We start from the raw sequence: 22,849 nt of genomic DNA, 5'->3' as shown, positions 1-22,849 counted from the left end.
TCCAACATGCTGGGAGCCTCCTCCCTACCAAGCTCCGTTCTGCTCAGACTCAAGACTCAACTTACAGCAAAACATACAACTAGCTAACACCCTGTAAAGCACAGCGAGGGAAGGGCAGGCATACACGGAGATAGGTCTGGTTCACAGTGTTAATGTAACCACTTGCAGACTGGGGGCTTGAAGCAGTTGGTAAAACCAAATGTGACTGTTGATGTGCGAAGTTTTTCTAACCTGTGAAGGTCTAGATACTGTATAGAGGATCTAAACTGTACAGATGGTTTTGTTCACACATAAATGTGGAGAAATTACTCATTTTGTCGACAGGCACAATGTATCAAAGGAGGATAATGATGAGAAAGAATTGGATGGTTTAGTTAAGCCTCTTCACACTCCTCTCCTCACGTTCTTACATGCTGTCGCTCTGCAACAGGAGGTCTGTGAGAAAAATCACTCTTACTTTTGCTTGGATTCCAATCTCATCCCTCCTTCTCTGGCTGTCCATTTGCCAGCTGAACAGTGTACAGGGCGGCTGCCATTTTGGCAGGGTGAGTCTTTTCCCTTACAAACTTATTAAAGGCTGATTTTCCCCTTGGCGCAGGTCTCCTGAAACAAGGTGTGCTCATTCCCTGGATAGACCCTTAACAATCTGGGCCCAATTTAAAAGGCAGTCGGAGTAGAATGGGTTTTCCAAGATGTATGAATGCGAGCTGGCCGGAAATCAATGTCATGTCACAGCCAGATATGATTATGGTAATCTGTATTAATTTGACCGCAAGTACATAAATACAGATTAGGACAAGACATCTCTGGCGAACGCTCCCACCCAGCAACCCACACATGTACACAGTGGATACAGGCTCTGTGGGCCGCACAGAGAGGCTAACGAGGAAATACCCTCAGAGCTTAGAGTGATGAGAAATAATAGAAAACAGAAAGTTTACACATTAGCTTGTGACGAGTTTTACATGCTCATGTGGTGTCACATCACATGCTACGCAGAAATGAACAACTAAAAAGAGCAGTTGCCGTGGTGACACGTCGACTCGGCACAGACACACAGTAACACATACGTGCACTTGCAGACAAACACACACGTGCCTGCACTAGGAGAAAAACAGGCACACACACACACACACACACACACACAACACACACACAAAACACACTTGGCTGCAAGCATAGTCCAAATGGCGATACTTCCCTGGGTGAGACAGCACCCTCTGGCCTGTGGGGCAAACAATAGGATCCATTCTGCACTACCCCCCCCACCCCCACCTCCCACCCGCTCACAATCCTCCCTCCCCTCCATGCATATGACTCATGACCTCGGGGCAGGGTTAAGTTAGGGGTGAAGGTGGGGGGAGGGAGGGAGGGGATGCTGTCACTGAAGACACCAAAACAACAACATCACTGCACGAGTTGATCTCGGCCTCTGTTGAACCCAAAAACACAATATTTTCACAACACGAGCAAAAACACATCGCAAAACGACAAAAATACAGTAAACTATTATTTATATACAGTATTAATTATCATATTTAAACTGCTAACCAATAGCATGTGTTGTGTCAGTCACAGTACACAACGCTTTCATCGGCCAGCCTCTATGATGTCCCTCAACTCATGTCCATCCGTGAGGACGTTACAAAGAAAAGTCACGTTTTGGACAGATGAGGGATTGTTTGGCGGCATTTGCCGCTTCAGGAAGCATGCCAGAAAAAGCTTTGAACATGTGTCACCGTGAAAAGACATTCCACATTAGGGCCATTAGAAGTGCAGCGAGGCAGTTGTCCCATCTCCCTCTCAATCAGAAAATACATTTCAAATAAAACCCACCATATCATATTCCCTTTAGGAATACTTTAAATAGGCTACAGGACTGTATGGCTGTCTGAGGTTAGCGCATGTATCACTCAGCTGGAGGACTGAGGGAGGGTGGCACGGGGCCAAGCCCAGTTGAGGGGAACGTGTGCGGGGTGTGGGGGCCAGGGAGAAAGGCTTGAGCTGGAGCACACAGATGTGGAGGCACTGACGGATGTATCTGGGACAGATGCATGCTTTGCTCAAGCATGTGCAGCTGTGTGGACATGCACACGTGTGTCTTTGTGTACGCAGTGGTCTGTACGATACGATTTGTAAGCGTGCGCAGAAGTAATCTTTTGTGTGTTAGGTATGACGCTGAAAAGTCTGTGACGTAACCAGAGTCATATACTGTAGACTCTCATTTCCTCGGTTACAGTGAAAGGCAGGATGATCTCTGCATTCAGTGTTTTTGCTTCTTCATGAAGATCAAATTATACCAGACGAGAAACTGGACACGAATTTTGTGGCAGCTACAAAAAGGGGAAGTACAGGAAGTCACAGGTGTCACTGGTTAAGACTGCTTCACATGCACCAGAAGGACAACAAAGCCACAAAGTGAATCAGACTGTGAGCTGTATTTGCTCCCCACTGTGTACATATGCGCATGTGTGACTGTTATAACGGCAATCACAGTTTGTGTGGGTTATTGCGCGCACGTCTGACCGAGTGTGCGCGCGCATACAGTACGTATGTCGGAGGAGCCCTTGCATCCATGTGTGGTGGTTGGGGATGACGAAAGCCTTGTAGATTGAGCTGGTGCGGTGCTTGGTTAGTTTCTAATTGGACTGCCTCCTTCAGCTGCCTGATTGCAAACAGACCCAGGTGAGTGTGTGACAGCACCCTCCTCTCTCCTTCTCCTTCAATCTCTCCCCATTCCAGCTAACTCTCTCTAATGAGTTTTGAGACCCCTGTCATGCACGTTGCTCACTACAGTGCTAATGATTACAATTTGTCCAGCCGTCTGATTAAGGAAGTGGCTATTAGAGCACCGTACCATACTTAAAATCCTCCCCCACTGGCACGGAGTTTTATGGGCACAGGCAATGGAGTGTCACTGAAGAATAGCCCTGCACCATCAAAGCTCTAATGATCCCTAATAGCATATGCATGCATTTTACAACTGTGCAGCTCACACAGAAAACCCACAATTATATGTAATATCATTCACCAAATGTGGTAAAATGCAGAGATTTTGGAAGGGGCTCAGATTGTGGTGTTATCCACCCCAACAGGAAACAAAACTGATTTTTACAGGGCAGGGGCACCCGAAAGTAATTACTTATAACACAGGTTGAGGCCTGTAATAAACAATTACTTGGATTACACCAGCGTTGTGCCTCGTAAACACTGTGGCTCTAAACTACACCTGAGTTTTTGAGCCTGTCTGCTGGCACAGCCAAGGAACTACCTCATAGGAGAACCACGTCTGACAGCTTGGCCGTTGTCCAACCAGGAAAGCGCAGGTTTTCTCAGACGCTTTCATGCAGTACTACCCTTTATTGAGATTATTGGAAAAGGAATCGGTTGCTACGGCAAAGTAAAGAATAGGCTCGAGATTGTTAACAGGCAACAGCAGCAGACTGTTCCTGAGAGTAAAAAGAAGCGACAGGTTGGGGCAAAAACAAATGCGCCAGAGAAGTGGAGCGGCAGTCAGAGAGACAGAGATCTGTGACTCATGACGTTCGTTCAAAGAGTTGAAGATCATCCACAAATAAACTGCAGCCCATGTGGTTCCTTGTATCCAGCACAAATGTTCTGTTCCTCTTCCCCCCAAAGGCCAATAAAACAAACGGCGTGGACTCCACAACACACCAACCCCGCCTGAGGAGAACACACTGAGCGACTCTGTCACTCTTTCTCTACTTCTCTCTCTCTCTCTCTCTCACCCCTGCATATCCCCAGTCTCTCTGCTCTGCACTAGATCCTTCCGCCTCTTGTCATCTCAATCCTGCCATATCTGTAAATAAACAAGGAGAGAGCAACTGCGATAATTGCAGATAGATAGAAGGTTTTTTGGCTCCGATAACAAATCAGCACCTTTGCGATCATAAAAAAACTAACTCCATCCTCGTTCTACCCTTCCTTCAATTCTTCTATCCTTCTCTTCCTCTCTCTGGCCTGTTTCCCGGCCTCTGCCAGTAGGCGTAGTGCTGGAACGCTCTGCTCCTCTTTTGCGTAGTCTCTGTTTGCCTGTTAGTCCTGAGCCCAGCCCGGCAGCTAAAACAGGCCAGCACCCCAAGACGGAGCCAGGCAGAGTGAGATTAACATGAGCCTGGAGTCATTATGCTGTTCATGAGCCGTGTCCAAAGCAACAACTTTTATAGCACCTGTAACACACCAGCTAATCTGTCTGACACCCCTGACCAAATAAACACAGTGAACGCCACTCCAAACACACACACACACACACACACACACTAGAGACTAATGCTGGCTTTGCACATGAGCAGCCACTGCTCACTGAGGCACAGAGGAAAAGCAGATATTTGATTCAGGTGCAAGAGCAAGTTGCTCTTTGTGTTTGTTTAAAATGCAGTTGTGAACATTGAAACGCAGCTGTCCGACTGATTGTGTGTTTACTGACCTTTGACTTTCAAGATGGCTTCTTATGAGCAAACAGCAGCAACAGGATAGCATACACACACACACACACACACACACACATGATGCCAGACCCCTGTCTGTCTCCACCAACACACCACCACCTCTGTCTTACCCATCAGTCATTGCCAGAGCTAATCAGTCAAAATAAATCCAATAAACCAAAACACAGACCCCTACATTTAATTACCAGAATTGGGATCTCGGACGAGCGCGCACTCTGCCAACACACATACTGGCCCCTTTATCGACGAGCATACTGCACTAATTGCAGCCACTGTGATTATGTAATTTAACTGTATTTAACCCCATTAGTAAAATAGTGTGCACTACCGGGAGTGGACATAATCTGCGGGAAGGGGAGATGTATATAATTCAATAATTTTTGATTCACAGGCCGATAAGCAGTGGAGTAAAGGAAGCAAACCTCTCCTCCTTGTTGGTTGCAATCCCGTACCATAGTCATCTCATTAGGGGTAGTCAAAGAAAGCCTTGTGGTGGGTTTGCCCTGAGTTGGTGACTACTGCTCTGTGAGTGAGAGGACAGGAATGATGGCGTTCCCAGAGAAGTTGTGGGTTAAAAGGTCACCAGTGGTCAAGACTCTCATGGTGGATTGTGTAAATTCTTGAAAATGCAGCCAGACGATCTGGGAGAAAAGTAGGAATTATACTGTGACACAGACATGCAAAGATATGAATCTATAATTCCTTTACGTTTGTTTTGTGGAACATGAAACATATTTTGCATTAGTATTCATCTCCACAGAGTAATTTCACGTGTTTCCTGACAGCAATTATTTCTAACGAACAGAAATTTATGTAATTAAGCTGTTATGACATTGTGGAAGTACTTTTCCAACCCAGTGCTGCACGCACATCCTTGATTGTCTGTAAATGGGAAATCCCAGCATAAGGTGGAACAAATGCAGGTGCTGCTGATGACTCAGCAACTGAAATAACTAAGGGACAGTGAATTCTGTAGAACTGTCAGCAAGTTTGGCTAACTCCTGTTCCCTTTTTCAAGAGAGGCGAATTAGAAAACCACCTTAAAATCAATTTTCATTCAGCACTACAACATGTTCCACCACAATGTCCACAATAATCATATAAAAGCAACCATCTTTCAAATCATCACATTTCCGAAGAAAATGCAACTTATTTTTGACTTTATGTGATTTTGGTTGTTTATAAAGTTTCACTCAAAAGTTTTTTCCATGAAAAATAGTTGTAATGTGATCTCACTCATGCTCCTCTGGTGTATAGAAACCAGGGTTAAGTCAGTTCAGAAGAGAAGTGTCAGTTCATACTAACAAACATAAATCATTCAGGTTTGACTTTGTTTTTTTTTCTTTCTTCCTTTTTAGTAGAGAAATAACCAGGCTCAAGCATTTTGGCTCAGAATTTCTCCAGTGTGTTTGACTCCTGAAATTGAAGGAAAAAAGTTGTGGTGATGATGATGATGGTGGCGGCGATTGGGATAATGTTGCAACGTGACTACAGTGCTGATGAACTGGGAGGTTTCTCAGCCCCGGAGAGAAGAGCAGAGAGGCCCTGCAGGCGGAAGTGTGGGTGATCAGCTAGCGGACCAGGACATGTGGTCAGGGTCGAGGGTCATCTCACCCCCATCTCTGCTCCCCCGCACCTCAGCACACAGGAAATCCGAATCGACGCACACACACACACACACACGCAAACACAAACACACAGATGCAGGCGTGCACACACACATGTGCAGCCAGCCACGCACAGGCACACACAGCAAGAGAAAAAAACAACAACAAAAAAAACCCCCTGGTTGCTCCTCTAGGACTGACCCAGAAACAGTCCCCCTGCAGCAGCCGTGTTCTTGGCACAGTGATGACCTGCTCCTGGATCTCGTAAACACAGGCCACCCAACGAGAGAGGGAAGGTAGGCGTGGGGTGGAGGGGTTCGCTTTAGCCTAGGGGCTGCTCTCTGCTGGTTAACTGTCATGTCCTGTGACCTGACCTGCCAGACCTAGAGCTATAATAACACACACACACACAAACATACACACACACAGAGTGGGAAAATCTAGCTCAGTCAGGAGGAGGACATGTTCGGTAACTGATGCTGAATGCGTGTTTCAGGGGACAAGTCACAGAAACGTGATATTAAGTGAGTGTGTTCAGGAACAACATTACAGGCGTTACGAGGAAGAGATTTCACTTCAAACAACTACACAAACTTTGGTCACTGATCATTATGACAGGTGGCATGGGAGATGGTTCCTCCTCAGATGATCATGCAAATATCCTGTCAGGTGAAGGAGGAAGTGCACGTATTCACTATGCTTTTGCTTGCCAATACTGTAGGTTCACACCAAGGCTGACGGACTCGCTGTTGGTTTGTTTGATAGAACTTAGACGCTAACTTACATGATGTATTTGCATAGCTTTGCACACATTTGGAATGGGCTGGAGTTTGTTTTTTTTGCTTGAGCACAGTAAATTGTTTATATTCCAATTTGCAGCTAAACCGGGCTCAACAGTGAGCTGCAGACCGAAGCACGAATGAACAACTGCAACTGCAGGGTGGGCACTGTGTTTCAGAAGTAACCAACCAAATGAATTACAAATGTTCCTTTAGCTTACAAAAACGTCTATAAATGGCTCCTTTCAACCAAACTTTTTTGCTTGTCCAGAGTTTGAAAACAGAGGTTGCTGTGGGACAGAGCATTGATTATGTGCAGGATGTGTTTGGTACTGAAAGATGTTGGGGTGGGGGGTGGGGGGGTGGCGGGGTGGGGGTGTGTTAGATGAAAAAACAGTGTGAAGACTGTTCAGAATCCCACCCCAGACACAGACCTTCATTAATGACCAGAGGTCTGGTCATGAACTTGTGGCCTGGTTAAATAATGAACGCATTTGTGGTGCTGCAAAGAAAAAGAAAAAAAAAGTAACCTAACTTCTCTCACTTCTCAAAGTAGCAACGTTGTCATGTTCTTGCTGATTGTGTTAGTGTATTCCTTTGAGGACTGTCTTCATTTAACTAATCATTGCCTCAGCAGATGTGTGTGTATGTTTGGCTGTGTGAAGCGCCAGATGTGTTGGGCACCTGTAGCGTGCTGTCAACACTGAAGAGAGGACCCAGCGGCAAGCAGGACAGTAGAGCTTGTCTGGGAAGACACAGATGCACAGGGTCACACAGGGCGGCCATTGTGCACACACCATTTCTGCGCACACACACACACACACACACACACACACACACACACACACACACACACACACACCTGGGATGAGCAGCAGCAGCAAAGTGCCACTGTGTTGAACTGAATCAGAAAGCCAGCTGCTGTCTTGCTGTCACTGGGATCCACCAGTAACACCAGTCTACACTGGTTGTGAGACGACAGAGGTCAGGCAGAGGCTGACTGACTGGCCACCCCATGTGACCCCACACCAGATTCTCTAAACTGTAGATAATTGGCTAGTCGATATAAAAGAGGGATGCCATCCAACAAGAAAGGACATAAATACAGACATAATACGGTTTAAACACCTTAACTCTGTAAAACAACTTGAAACTTGACACAGACTGACTTTATGTCAAACCCAAACTTTCAAAACTATGTTAAAAAAACCCACATTGCCTAAGCTGGAGAGGAAGATAACAGCAGGTAGGGTTGCAACTTACAAAACAATGACTATTTTGACTTACTCAGTGCAGTGCTGTCACAGAATATGTTTCTCATAATGTTTTAATTACCTGCCTGGGAACCAATCATGGAAATTGTGTATATTCATATTTTACTAAATTGTTGTACCAAAATGACTGCCTGGATGATGATCAGATGCTTTTGTTTTTTCCTGAGAAAATGAAATGCTATGTTTATGTATCGCACCAGGTGGTCAGATGGAAGGCGGCCATGCAAATCGCAGGGCTCTAACACCAGACACCAGGTTTGTATCCTGTCATCAGCTTTGGGCGACAAAAACCTTGGTTTAGGTTAGGGAAAGATTGTGGTTTCAGATTAATGTTAATAAACACAATGTGTCTCAAGTCGCTGTGGTCTTTTCTGTATTAAACCAGGATCTTTTCATAACCTCAACCAACTGTTGCTATTGTCGTAAGCACAACCATAATGTAATAAAGCTATTGTCACTCAGTGTGGATATTGTGTTGCATGATCATGTATTTATAATCATATTTCTTTGGTTTATAAAACCAAACACTTAACTGATGTATTCAGTATCACCATTTCCATGACTAGCCAGAAATGATAATAAACAACATGTCCTCATTATGCTTAAAGAAAACCATCAGCACTGCATCCCCCTCTTAATATACTGTATGTGTTGTTGCAACATAGTTGTGCAGTATGTGAATGTAGTTTCTAACAAACTGAGATTTGGGCCCTGGCTTCTAAAAAGAAACTGTCAGTGCTGCCATGTTTCCTGCCATGCAGGAAAGTCCCATTTTTGGAGATTATATTGTGGCAATTGAACGTTGATGATTACATTAGCAGACCTTCAAAAGAATGAATCCATGTCTTGTTAGTTTTGTTCAATGAAAAGGCCATCTATTTTGGGTTGTATCACTAATATGTAAACTAGATTTACTGTATATCCCACCTAAACCAATTTATGAAACATCAATAACAAGTGCCGTTTCAAGGAAAAATTTGAGAGCAAATCCCTGAATCAAATCAACAGAAATAGAGTCATATGTGCATCACTCCAGCTGCCTGATATGGAAGCAAAAATAGCTGGCTCAACAATCCAGGGTGACGCACATGATAGTTATGGATAGTTTGATGTCAGATTCGGCCAGATTTCAAATGAACAAATTGGAGGTTATTTATGTGCTTGATGGATGATAGTAGTGTTAAGGGGCAGAGGAGGTAAAGATCTGACCAGGGGTCAGACCATGCCAACAACTCAATCCAAGATTCTTCACCTTGGTGGCAGTTGAGGAAGGATGATAACAACATTCCTCCAGAGCTCAATGCCCAGTTTGAAAATGCAGATGTCAGATACTCCCCAGCCCTTCCCTCCAAGCCCCCTCTCTTCCACTCTTGATCTCTCCTCTTTGATTTATTCATTTTCTATGTTGGCGAGCCAGACAGGACAATGGCGTCTTTCATAACTGAGGCTGTGTTCCCACTACCAGCACCCTGCAGTCCCCCAGATTCCCTCATCCAACAGGCTGCTCTGATGCGACCTGGTCATGGAGGACTGGTTCTTCTTGGGAAAGAAACCCACACAGAGAAATTCTATGGGGTCATACCATAAATGCTTCTCCTGTAGCCTATATATTACACTATAGAAAAGTTAATTTAGTAAGACGTTTGTCCGGCAGACAGAGCAGCAGCCAAAAAACAGCAACATTATGGATAAAAATAAAAATAAAATCACAGCTGTGCTCTGTTTTTCCATTTCAATCTACTTAAATAAAATTTCTGAAAGCAAGAGATGCAAAATGTAAATATTAAGATATCTAAACCTGAACCACGTAATAAAATAAATAATAAATAAACGAACCAAAAAAAAAAAACATCTTGTTATTAGCTTCATTGCATGGGCTGTATTTCAGAACATAGCAGGCACACGTTGTAGTGGTGTGGTAAAGCCGTGAGACTGTTTCTACAAGTTAAAAGGATATTAGAGGCCCCATCATGTCGTATAAACAGAAGCCAGAACATAGTATAGTCATGTTTCCTCCTCAAAGAATGAGATGAAACAGAATGAGAAAAAGACTTTTCAGATTCTACAAACACCAGAAGCCATGCTGTTTCCTGTGAGTTTCAGCTTGCTACAGATGAAGCCACTGGTGTGGGAGGAAAACATGGAATGAGAAAAGAGGGACCAGAGCTGGAGGGAATGATGGAGGAGAGAGGAGTGCAGGCAAATGAGGAGGGGAGGTGAGCAGGGGTCATGTTGCCTTCCCCTGTACTTGCTCTCTGAGGTGCAGGGAGGCTGACTGCATAGTCAAGGCTCCTGCTTAGAAAGACAGCCTTTCTTTTCTCCAGGCCCTCACTAATGCAATTGAAAGAAATTAGTATAATTGTGCTCCATATTGCAGATTGAGGAGGCAATGTGGCCCGTGGGACGAGAACGGGGAGGGCAAGCTAGCGTGGGTATTTGCTGACGGGAATAACTAATTCATCAGCTACTTTTGCCATTTATCAGAGTACATTCTTGCATTTATGACATTATAGCTAATCAAATAAAGAGGTCCTGGAATGCTGCATCTTTCTCAAAATGTGATTCTGCTAATGCAAAAATTGACTCCTCCTTCCTCCGGCCATGCAGCCCTCCTATCAACCACATTACAGCTGCTTTGCCCACTCAGTCCCCACTGTGCATGGGCAGAAGAAACCAATCGGAACCAATTGAATCATCTCGCCTGCACCAGCTTCCCCTGATGTCAGTGCCAATTCTTGTGCCATTGTCTTCCATTGAAAAACAGCTGCACATACGCCGAAACACATGTGAGTGCACTGGGAGGACAGACCCATCAGATGATTCCCCTCTGAGACAGATGTCCCCGATTTTGACACGTTTGTGGAAGAGACATTTAAAAAAGTTAAAAAGAAACGATACAAAACAAATCCATGTCAATAATGTATTTCCGTACTTGACGTTGGATCGGGACTTCTGAGAAAAAGGCGCAAGAAGGGATCTTCCAAGCCCAAACCAGAAGTATGCATGTGTTACCGCTGTTTGTCTGAACATGGTTTCAGGGCCCTGATCGACAGTTATATATGCATCTGTGACAATAATTAAAGAGTGCTGGATCTAGGGGTCAAAAGGAGGTGTGGACTGACAGGAAAAGATTGATCTAGATGCAAAAAGGCATGATTCTTAAAGAAACAGTAAAAAAAGAAAGAAAAAAAGAGCAAGATCAACCTGATTATCAGAGATACGTGAATGAATGGGAGATGTAATGATGTCCAGATGAGTCACAGGAAGTGATGAGGCAGCAGCATGTATGACAATGTGACCTTGAAACACACTTGAGGGAGACCTTCTCTTCCTCAGGCCGTCCGTCCGGACCCCACCCTGTAGAGATGGAGGGAGCAGCGGGGGGTGGAAGAACACCATTTGATCCCCACTCCAGAGAGCACCAGGCCTACACATCATCTATATCCTGTTTGGGGGAAGCAGCCTTTTGAAACCCATCTGTTCATAGCTCCCAATGGCATCATCAAAGACACATATGAGACAAGAGCATGCAAAAGTAGGGTCCGGAAACCAGCGACTGCTTTTTAAGATCAGAGATTCAGCATTTGTTATTAAGATCCTCAAGAACAAAGTTTTAGAGAGGATGAAAAGCTACATTTTACATAAATATCTGCTCCAAAAAAAGGAAAATAAATAAATGAAGGGAAATTCTCAGCAGTTACAGAGCTGATGTCCACCCACTCACATGTCCAATGATCATATATTCAGTATTTTCCTTTTGGGACTTAACAGGTCAAAAACCAGATGATGCCTGGCTTTAGTCAGTTATTATATGCTTACATCATGTGTGTTGCGTGTATGTGGCAAAAGCCAACCCACGCGTGAACCCGCACACAGGGGGAAGAGGAGGACAGGCATGAAATCTGTTGAAACTAATAGGCTCGAACAAGTGGTTTTAAAGTTAGAAAATAATTAAATTCAGAAAAGCAAGATAAAAGGCCTGCGAGAGAAATAAGCGGTGAATCCGATTACGACTAGAACACAACTTCTATTGAATCTGAATGACCCAGATTTCTTTGTCAAACAAGAAACATACACAGTGTGCTAATATTTACAGGCAATGTGAAAACTCATCACACAAACCAGTCATGACAAAGACTGCGAAAATCTGATCTCATTTTATTTTCTAGGTTCAAGAAAAATTTACAATAAGACGTCAAGAAAATTTGGATTTTGCCTCGTTTTCTACAGATTGTCGTCATCAGATGAACATGATATGGTTTTAAATATATGAGAGTAATATAATCACTGAAAATATCAAATATATGTTGCTCATACAGCAAAGCTGTGACAGATGACACAAATAATGATGCAGCAAACCATACCAGTAAGTGAGCTGTAAAAACACTATTCAGAAATATCATTAAATCGTATCAATAAACATTAATTACCCCCCCCAAAAAATGTGTCAGAGTGCTTTAACTGCTTCACAATGAAAATCAGTTTGAGAGGAGATTTAGACTGGAGATTTGTAGCAGTGCAATGTAATAAAAGTTTTGTGACCAAAAAGGAACCAAAAGAAAGAAAAAAAAAATTGTCAAGGTTGTCGAGACACATAATGTGGGCCGTTAATCAGTCACGGAGCGGAGGGAGGCGGCTCCCTCAGGAAGCAATTAGCAGTGTTGGGCCAGTTGCTAATAAAACACTTGGGTTACAAGCTACCCACAGCCCAGCCAGGCCAGGGGACCCACGGTATTGTATGTGTGTATGTGTGTGTGTGAGTGTGTGTCTGTAAGGCCTAGCAGGTAGACAGAGAGAGCTACAGTAGCAGTTTAGCATCAGTGTTTGTCATCATTAGATGCTGTTAAAGTGACACTTCATCCCCAAAAATCGATTTACTGAGTTTGAAACACAGTCTCTACAGTCTTCACACTGGCTGTAAAATGTTTGTCAAATTGTCAGCTTGACTTTTCCACTATGAAAAAGTTGCAAAATATCTACCGAAGTATTTCAAACTGGTCCTGCATTGTAATCCATTTCTCGGTGGGCTCAACCAGAAGCAATTGTGGTAATGTAGAAGAACACTGAATGATTTAATTTTCAGGGACCTAAATGACAGATATCAACAAACTAACCATCTACATCGTCATTGCCATTACAACCAGAGAAAATCTAAGTGTGCTCTGCAACTCAACAAAAAGTAAAACATGAATACTCCCTGTTTGAGGATGATTTAGGCTTGAGAGCGGACTGGATCATGTTCTTGGGATGATGGGGACCCACTGCCCTCAAGTTGGAAGCCTGTAATGTCCAGAATAAAGCAGCCAGCAGCCACTAAGAGGATCCTAAAAAAAAACTGCTCTTGCGTTGTGGCGAGTGCAGCGTTAGATTAGGTTTCAGCTCAGCATTCAGGCCCTGCCAAAGCCCAGACACTAGACACAACAAAACCAGCCCGTTTAGGAAACAAAGCCCAAGAAACGCCACTTCAAAATCTTCCCTTTGGGAAGGGGGCGGGGGGGTGAGAAGAGATAGAGCGAGAGGAGAGAGAGGAGGTGGTGGTGCTGGGTATAAGTGGAAGCACATTGACAGGCTGTAGACAGCAGACACTTCACTGCATGTTTAATGTCCAGTCCAGCTTCCAGTGTTTAGGAAGGATGTGTTGAAAAGACTGGTTACTGACTGTACACTCGGGACCTGAAACTGCACTTGATGGCTTTTTCTAAGGATCGGTCCCCACAATAGGTCCCATTTTTCAAATTTTGAAGAAAGTGTTAACTTGTGAGCATCGTAAACAAAAACCCATTTGGCAGTCCTTGAATGAAAATGAAACACTGCTTCTCTGTAATGGCCGTGGAGCTTGTATGACAACTAAATGGTTCAGCATTAATGGTGTCCCATACATAATATAAAACAGCATTCGATGACATTTGTGTGCTCATTAACACCATTTATCATTTTATCGGCTCTGTTACACTTAAAGCCTGCATGCTTAAAGAGAAAGAAGATCTGAAGTGAAAGTGTATCCAAGACTCTAATCATTCTCAGATTGTGTCATGGGGACTTAATTTAAGCTGTGATTTTATGTAAAGGGATAAAAAAAGAAAAAAGCCAGCGATGGCCCGGTGTTTACTGCACCCTTCTTAGAAAGTTGGCTTCTTAGATTGTCTTGAAGTACTGAAGATCTATTATTTGCCATGTAGCACAAATTAGTCTGCTTTGGCAGTCAAAGCATGCTGAAGGAAATGAACGATGTGGAAAATGTGGAGGCATTAGCGCAATGAAATCGAGGGTTTGACTTCTCAAGGAATGTCACGGTGGTCAATTCAAACGATTACTGACAAACATGAAGCATTTGGAAGCATTGGCCAAATGCAATTAGTCATAGCAGACACACGCAAACACAAAGGGAGTTCACAAAATCAAATCTCTGCGCGACTAGCCAAACTCAATGTAATATAAATTTGGAGTCCTCAGGGAATTGACAATAAATCGAAAAAGATGTCTAACTGAAATGAACTGGGGTTCATGGGGATAAGCTAAAACTCAGGTACGCGTTCAACATTCACATCTGATGTTAATTGAAAACTTTCCTTTCACTTGGCAAACAGAGCCAGCAACATGCTAATGCGGCTGAACTCCAGACAAATCTTTCTGATTGCTTTCATTTGTTTAGACTGTGCCTCCGCTAACCAGAACCATTTATTACCTGTTTCCAGAGATACGCACAAAACCCCAAGTAGCCCTGACTCACTGCGCCTGTGACACAGAGCGGATGATTGTGCATCTCTTTCAACTGTTGTGTGTGAAGTCATTTGTTGTGGGAAAACACGTACTGTAACAAATGTATGTTCTATTGCACATGGAAACCGAGGTGTGTCCACGGGCCAGAGTTTCACACACATTGTGTGGTCCTGCCTCGAGAGGTGCAGGAGGAGAAGAAGAACCTCACCCTTCGTCAACAGAACCGGAGAGTGTATTCTCTGGAATCTCGGTGGAGTGCTGATTTGCTTTTCCCATGAATGACTCAACAGAGTGAGAGTGGAGAGAGAGAAGGAGAGAGGGAGAGAGAGAGAGAGCGGAGAAATAGTCTCTACTATATCAGACCTGAGGGAGCCAATGGCAGGCCAGATATTCCCAAGAAGGCGGGTTTCACAGAAGAGATGAGTCAGCAAATATGAGCAGGGATGCAATCACTCTGTCAATAGCTGGATGATTTAACAAGGAAAACAGTGCAAATGCTCTGATGTGTAAAGATGAGAGGAGTGAGAGAGGGGTAAGGGGAAGACCCAAGGAGCGGTGAGAGCAGAGGGAAGGTGGGGGAATGATCTGGGGAATTCTCCATCCTCATAGCCTACTCCTTTTTTTTTTTATTGAAGCAATTTAGGTCAGGCGTGCCCTCCCCTCCCCCCTCCCCCTCCTCCCCCCCTCCTCTCCTCCTCCTCCTCCTCCTCCTCCTCCTCCTCCTCCCGTCCTGGCCTGAGGGTCTCCCCGGCACACATGTTCACTCTGCGGCCAGCTTACAGCGATTAGCCAGGCCTTCCTCTCTGACAGGTGCGCCGTCACGCTCTCTGGGTGAAGTCCACCACCACCCCCCTACCCCCCTTCCCCACCCCCCAACACACACATGCATATCTGACCAACTCCACTACAACAGATACAGGACATGCTCGGAGCATCATCCCTCGGCCAAGTTTGTCTGTGTACCACGAACAGACAACTCTGCGATCATTCACACGCTGATAGACGTGGGCAGTCGATCAAACTCCTACTCACATTGTATGTGGAAGGGTAATTAGACAACCAGTCTAGATATTACCGTCTGTTTCACTCCAGATGATGATGTCGTGTATTAGTATTGATATGAAAGTCCAATACATCTTCCACGATTTATAATCTTTGGGTTAACCACAGTCAGTGGCATTTCCTCCTGAGGAATCACATGCAGCCAATATAAATTACCAACTTGAAAGCGAAAACATTCAAAAAGAACAGATATTAGACAGACCCATAACATTTCTCAATTTCTGAAAAAACTAAAGAGCGCGTTGCTTCATCTTTTTCTCCAATTTAAATCGCCTGTAATTACTTTCAGTCTCAGGGAATCAACTTTGGTTTTTACAGTTGTAAGTACTTAAGGAAAATTATATTCTTGGCACCTGAATTCCACTGTGGCACATGCTCTGCTTCCCAGGTCCACACCAGTCTGATCGAAAAAACACAACAGCAGCAGCAGCAGCAGCAGCACTGTGGCAGCCTCAGAGTTTGGCATGAACGAGACAAACGCAGAGAGGCCATAAGAATTGTTTACTTAGGAAAAAAAAAAATCCATAGATGCCGTCTGCTGCTTTCCTATTTGCGTTGTAGATGAAGAGCCACATAATGTCACATTCCTCACTGTGGAGGTGGGGGTAGTATTTTTATGGTTAAGAAATTAAAATAGTTGTAATCAGAGGGGATAACATTGCTAAGCAGCAAATGATGACAGCAAGAGAGCACAGAACAGAAAGTGGAGATAACATCCAAGTTTTGTGTTCCGTAAGCACGCAACACACTTTCAGATGGACATTATTAGGTCTGGAGAGGTGATTCAGTTTGACAAGCAAGGACAAATTACTACATAGTGCAGGTTCCTGACAATTCCAATAAAAATTTGCACAATATCAAATGGGAGAGATATGGTGACCATATTGTAATGCTCTGCATGAACACCATACATAGTAAAGACTCCTTAAATGTAAACTCAGATATAGGCTATTTGAAGTACATTTATTTATCTGACACTGTCACTCTGCTTTTGACTGGAATTTTTCTGGGAGTAGATTTGCTCGAGTTAATGATGGACCAGTTTTGCATGCATGTTCCTCTTCACTGCTTTAACGTATTGGCATGAAAACAACATTCTTGATGTCACACTTTACTTCTTCTGATTAAGCAGTTAGCATTTAAAACTGTGTTAAATAGTGATCGGGTATAACCTGTGGGAGCTTTTGGTGCTTCTGCTGCCTTGGCTGAAACTGTACTGTAGATGCAAATGTTCACTTTTGCATCTTATTTTGCATTCAGGACTTCACAGTTTGCTGTGACAGCTGGAAAACGTACTGCATGTGGACGGTGATGTAGGCCAGAGAGGAGAGAGTGGTAGCTTTGAATAACCAAATAAGTTCGGTTCAGCTCTCAGCGTTTTTAATAGGACCCAGGCCTCTTTTCAATGCAAAGCGGCCCACTTGGAGCGATGCCTATCGCTACACATGTTTCTGTGGCTGCTGCAAAATAGGGAAATGAATGGCGTAGATATGACAGCTTAGCTGCCAGTGGCCTAAATGGTTTACTTCCTTGTTCTGCTATGGAGTTCAGTTTGGTTGTTTGCATGCTTTTTTTTTTTTTTTTTACTCACCCAACACTTAAGGCCAGAAAAAAAGATGAAAAAGAATTAGGTAACAATTTCCTATAAATGTGATAGGAACATAACATTATATACAAAGCGGTGCAATTTCTCATACACACACGCAAATACACACAGAGAAATAATATTCTATCTTGTTTGTGCTGTTGTCTAAACACCCCCCCCCCCTCCCCTTACCCCCCCACCACCCCCAGCTGTGTCCCAGGGAGGTGAAACCCAAACCATAGCGCAGAGAGCTCTCTCAACTCCTCAACCTCTCAACACATCCTCAGCACTACCCTTTGAAAATAAACCACGCCGGCAAGCCCCCGTCTCAAACTCTCGCCTCATATGTGAGCACACATGCCCCACACTCCACTGGGAGCTCTTTGGAGACTTCCCCGTCGCTGTTCCAGGAAGCAGATGTGAGAAGGGCAGCAATCAGGCATGATGCTTCACTAGGCAATGTGGAGTCCATTTACTCTCCGCAGTGCAGATCTGGAGGAGGTGAGAGGTGGTGGTGCATCCTCTGCAGTTGCCCAGAGTTGGTTTAAGATGACGCAGCAGCACGGAGCTGGAAGCATCCGATCGGTGCCATATCAACAGCATATGGCCTCATTTTGTCAAACTTAAGAAACGTGGGTTGGACGCAGATTGGAGGGCTCAGACAAATTGAAAATGACAAATGAACCAATGTAAATGACAGTGATGGGAGAGTAATTGGCCACAAGAAGAAAGAAAAAAAATGGAAAAACAGTCAAACAATAACTTCCACACACCCACGGGTGAGTGCAGAGTAGATGAAATATTTTGTATTTTGATATAGACCAGTGACACGTTCTCGCAGCTTCCCACACTCTGAAACATGTGGAGAGACGGAGCTCCAGATGGCTGGAGGTCGGCTTTTTCAGAGATCCACCTCCTAATGATGATCTCTCTTTACACTTCCACACAAACTGTAATCTGAGCGAGTGAGGAACCCAGAATGACCCAGAATGTGTTGTTTCTGCCGTATCAGATGAACCAGGGTGACAGATAAGAAAATGAATAATAACCTGGAGCAGTGCATGAAGAGTGGGAGCCATGTTCTCCCCCCTCCGGTGCATGAGAGGCGGCGGGGCCGTCTGAGTGAAGCCTGTGGGGTGCGAGTTACGGGGCTGTGATGAAACTGATATCATGTCACTGAACTCAGTGTCTCGACACAGCTACAGCCACATGCACGGCAGCAGACTACTGACCCATGGAAAGAATTGAAGTCATTCAGAAACGATGAAAGAAATGACAAATTGATGATTCCAGCGACATATTGCCAGTAGATGTGTTTTATGTTTTGTTTTTTTTTGTTTTTTTTGAAGAATCAGCCAGATGGAAAATGTGTACTGGGAAAATGAGCTGTGCCATCAAAGGGCAGCAGAGTCAAGATAATGATGAAATTTGAAGCTGACCACATAGTTTCCCTACAGCAAATATAAGATGAATCTTGAATGTTGAGTTACTGAGAAAACCCTGATGGTGGTTTCTTGCTTTAGAAAAAGAGAAAACATATGAGTCAGTAACAGTGGTGATTGTCACTGTCACTCTGTCTTTAATAGTGATAGGGATGTCTGCAAGTATCCCAAGGCAGGAATACTAAGTGTGCGAGACAGTGGGCTCTTTCATGGTACAGGCCTTTAGGGCAAACTGTGTATGAAATGACGTTCACGCATTTTACAGGGAGCAGACAGAGGGACTTATTCTCAATGTGGTTGAATTATTACATACATGACGGGGACGGGTATAACTGAGGTGTGGAGGAGGGGGCGATGTGCGTCAAAACTCTCATTAAGGATACAGAGAGACTTCAGTGACTAAAAGACACTTTTAAAAGCTGAGGAATAGTTCACAGAACCCACAGCTTACTCCTTTGCATCCCATTTGCATATTGCTTTTATGATTATCAAACAGCTTGTTTATGCAACATGACGGCAGAGGGAAAACATATGCAAGGTTAAAGGACAATTCTGGGCAAATTCAACCTGGGGCTAGTTTCCTAATATATTAGGTTGAAAAGAAGGATTCTGAAGATTGTCTTTTTAATTTCTCCTGTTTTGCAGTAGTTCTGTCCATCCCCACATCACCACGGCAGCGATAAATGGGAGCGGACCGATCTTACGCTGTTTAGGCTGTTTACATCCCTTAAAACCACAATTTTTTTTCAAAAGCGGGGGGAGGGGGGGGGGGGGGGATACGAGTGCTCGTGGTGGATACAAAGGTAACTTTTTTGTAGAGACGAAAGCACAAGGCTTACTTCAGGCACTCACGCGCAGGAGACAAGGTGATGCGTCTTCAGGGCGTGGATCAAGGATCAGAGTCACAGGTGGGAGTCTCTTAAATAAACTCTGTGGGTGGGCCAATGGCTGGCTGCTAATCAAAAAACAATAGATGATAAATTAATACAATTTTTTTTGTTTGCTTCAAGCAAGTGGACATGTTTGTAAACGGAGCTGTAATACAAAATCTCGCGAAGTCTCGTGTAAGAGTCAAGTTGACGGCTAACTATGTTGACAGGGCGTCTGAAGCGCTCCCGTTTGTTTTATCAACAAAGTTATACCAACTCAGAGCCACAACATCTTTGTAGCAGTAAGAGTAAGACTGGATATTGTTTATTCTACCTGTAAACATACTGAGCGTGTCAACTTGACTCTCCCGCGAGACTTCGTATTACAGCTCCGTTTACAAACATGTCGGCTTTCTTGAAGTAAACAAACCGCTCGGTGCATGTTTGAAAAGCCATCTGATGTTGTCTGTGGAAAAAAAAGTGGTTATGTGGGATGTAAACAGCCTAAACAGCGTAAGATCGGTCTGCTCCCGTTATACAGTACACTGCTGTGGCGATGCAGGAGCAGACAGAACTACTGCAAAACAGGAGCAATTAAAGAGAAAATCTTCAGATTCTTTCTTTTAGACCTAAAATATTAGGAAACTAGAGTTCCAGGTTGAATTTGCCTGGGATTGTCCTTTGATACCAAAATAATACATCCATATTTTAGTCCTTCCAGAGGGAGTGCACATGCTTGTCTGAAGCTGGAGATGATTAAGGGTGAAGACGGAGACAATTAAGCAAAGTGGTAACGTTTTTCAACTTCAGTGCTGCAGACTCCTGTCTCCTTTTCTTTTCATTAAAAATATATTTAAAAAATAAAAAAAAAGCAAATGTGCATTTTATGTCACCTTGGTTCCAGCAGTGTGTCCTCTGCAGAGAGGATGGTGTGACATGTGATCTGCCTCAACAAGAACAAGACCGCTCTCCTGCATGACTTCCTCTCCTTTCTTTCAATCCTTTCCCCTCTCCATCTCCTACCACCTCTCTCTGAGCTGCACAAAGCCGGATGAGGGTCATCTTACCAATGTCCCCACTGCGATGCAGATATCCAACATTTTGGCAGCACATGGACCTGTTAACATCTTAACTTCACAAAGCTGACAGGATCTTCCTCTGCTTTCTGCAGCACTTTGCCCCTGTTATTACTGCTGTTGATCAAGTCATACAATAAGACCACAGCTTTGTATCATCAGAAGGCCTCACTGAGGCAGCACTTAAAGCTGTGTTTGTGTGTCGTTATTTGTATTTGTGTTGCTTTTCTAACTTTCTGCCAACACTCTCCCATCATATGAATGATTCCAATGATGCACACTTGTTTGAGTGGGTAGTATCACCACCGAGGCGGTCGTTTGACATGTGCATATGGCTGTATTGCAGTTTTGTGGGTGTTACTGTGTTTGTATTTTGATGTGGTATAATGTTTGTTTGTTTGTGTGTGTTCAGGTAAGGGGGGGGCTATACTCTCAGGATATGTGTGTGTGTGAGTGTGTGTGTGTGTATGTGGGGGAGGGAGGCACAGCTCTGCAGCCTGATATTCTGGGAACGGCAGGGTAGCGTTGTTGACCCACCTGCTCCCTTCTCTCTTCAGCTGGATCTAGTCGGATTTCAGCAGCTGCATCCCCTCACAAAGCACCTCTTTGTAATCTTCCCAAGGCGCACAAATACAACTGCAACCAGGAGAGGAGAGGGGAAGGAGGAGGGAAGATGGACAGTGGAGACAGAAAGAGGAAAAGGGCGGTAACTGCTCTGCTTGGTGCACACCAGTTTACTGGCAGATCATACTGTAACTTTAAGTAGAGTTACATAAAGTAGCAGGAGTCAAGAAAAAAAAGAGAAAGAAACACTCACACGCGGAAACTGACAGGACTATACACTTAAACCTGTGCACATGCATCTATGCAAAAGCAGACTGTACTGTATGTTTTCACAGGTACATGTTATTTATTTAGCAGTTTAAAACGTGTATGCAAAGCAGTCTTGCAAATGAACGCCCAAAAAAAAGAAAAAAGAAAAAAAAAAGTAAAAGCCAACAAGCTGCCTCACAGATAGAAAGTGACAAGAGCGGAGAAGTGTGGCGCATTTGTTTCCCATTAGTGAAATTTCCCCCTGGCACTCTCAATTGCAAAAGGATCTCACGCCTCTGGAATATGCAATGTCACATGCATGTCATTTCACTGGTTTACAGACTACACAGCAAAAGAAAGACTTCATCTAGTACCAGTTTTACAGCCACAAACCCAGATCTCATGAATTTGCATCCACAAAACAAGGCTATGCTGCACCCCCGAACCCCCCCCCCCCCCAGCCTTGTCTCCAACGATCAGTCCCTGTGGCCCGAACCCAGACTCACTGGTGGCAGAGGAAAGGAGACGTCATTAAGAGATTAACTGCAGCAGCCCGTAGTCATAAATATATATATACCTGAGTTTGAGGCCATAAATGCACCCATGGAGCAAAAAAACAGGCTGTTGGGAGGGGAGGGGTGGGCTGGGGCTGGTGGTGGTCATGGGTTCTGATTAGATTTGGTACCAATTTATCCAAAAGCACGTGGAGTCTTTTGCAGGCTACTTAAATGATCTATGCTTCATAAATACAAACATATACGCCTGCATGCATGTACGTGTATAAACAATTTCCCAGTTTATCCAATTAATGCGATTGCGTTGTTTTGCTGTTAGATGCTTTACAGCCTGGCTGCAGAGAGCCATGTCATTGTCAGACTACAGATGATGAATTAATCCCCCAAAAAACCAAACAGGGAGTTGATTTTTGCAGTGCACCATAAAGCAGCGACTTGTTAAATGAGGGACCCTATGGCTCAGCAGATTTACATTCTGTGTTAAATGCAGCTAAACTTGTCCCAGGGGCGGCCATTAGTAGACACAGGAGGTAGGTGGAGGTAGGCGGGGGTAGGTCGAGGTGCTTCTACTGTTCCCTTAATTCAAAGGGGCCCATTATTTTTAATTCAATAAAATAAGCAGAGGAGTTAAACAGAAG

The 22,849-nt window shown here is 44.1% G+C and overlaps 1 long non-coding RNA gene across 1 annotated transcript in view; it reads right to left on the bottom strand.

Annotated features, from left to right (window-relative positions):
• Positions 1 to 22,849, bottom strand: part of LOC146982915 (uncharacterized) — a 119,339-nt gene that overhangs the window by 5,084 nt on the left and 91,406 nt on the right. The window contains exons 2-4 of the long non-coding RNA XR_015036282.1: positions 21,421 to 21,519; positions 7,718 to 7,890; positions 7,540 to 7,600 (exon numbers count right to left, since the gene is read on the bottom strand). This is a non-coding gene — a long non-coding RNA (uncharacterized LOC146982915). The remainder of the gene's footprint in view (positions 1 to 7,539; positions 7,601 to 7,717; positions 7,891 to 21,420; positions 21,520 to 22,849) is intronic.

Source organism: Trachurus japonicus, chromosome 8 (genome assembly GCF_045865225.1).
Source record: "Trachurus japonicus isolate A0001 chromosome 8, Traja_1.0".
NCBI classification, from domain to species: domain Eukaryota; kingdom Metazoa; phylum Chordata; class Actinopteri; order Carangiformes; family Carangidae; genus Trachurus; species Trachurus japonicus.
This window is presented reverse-complemented; position numbering and strand designations above follow the sequence as displayed.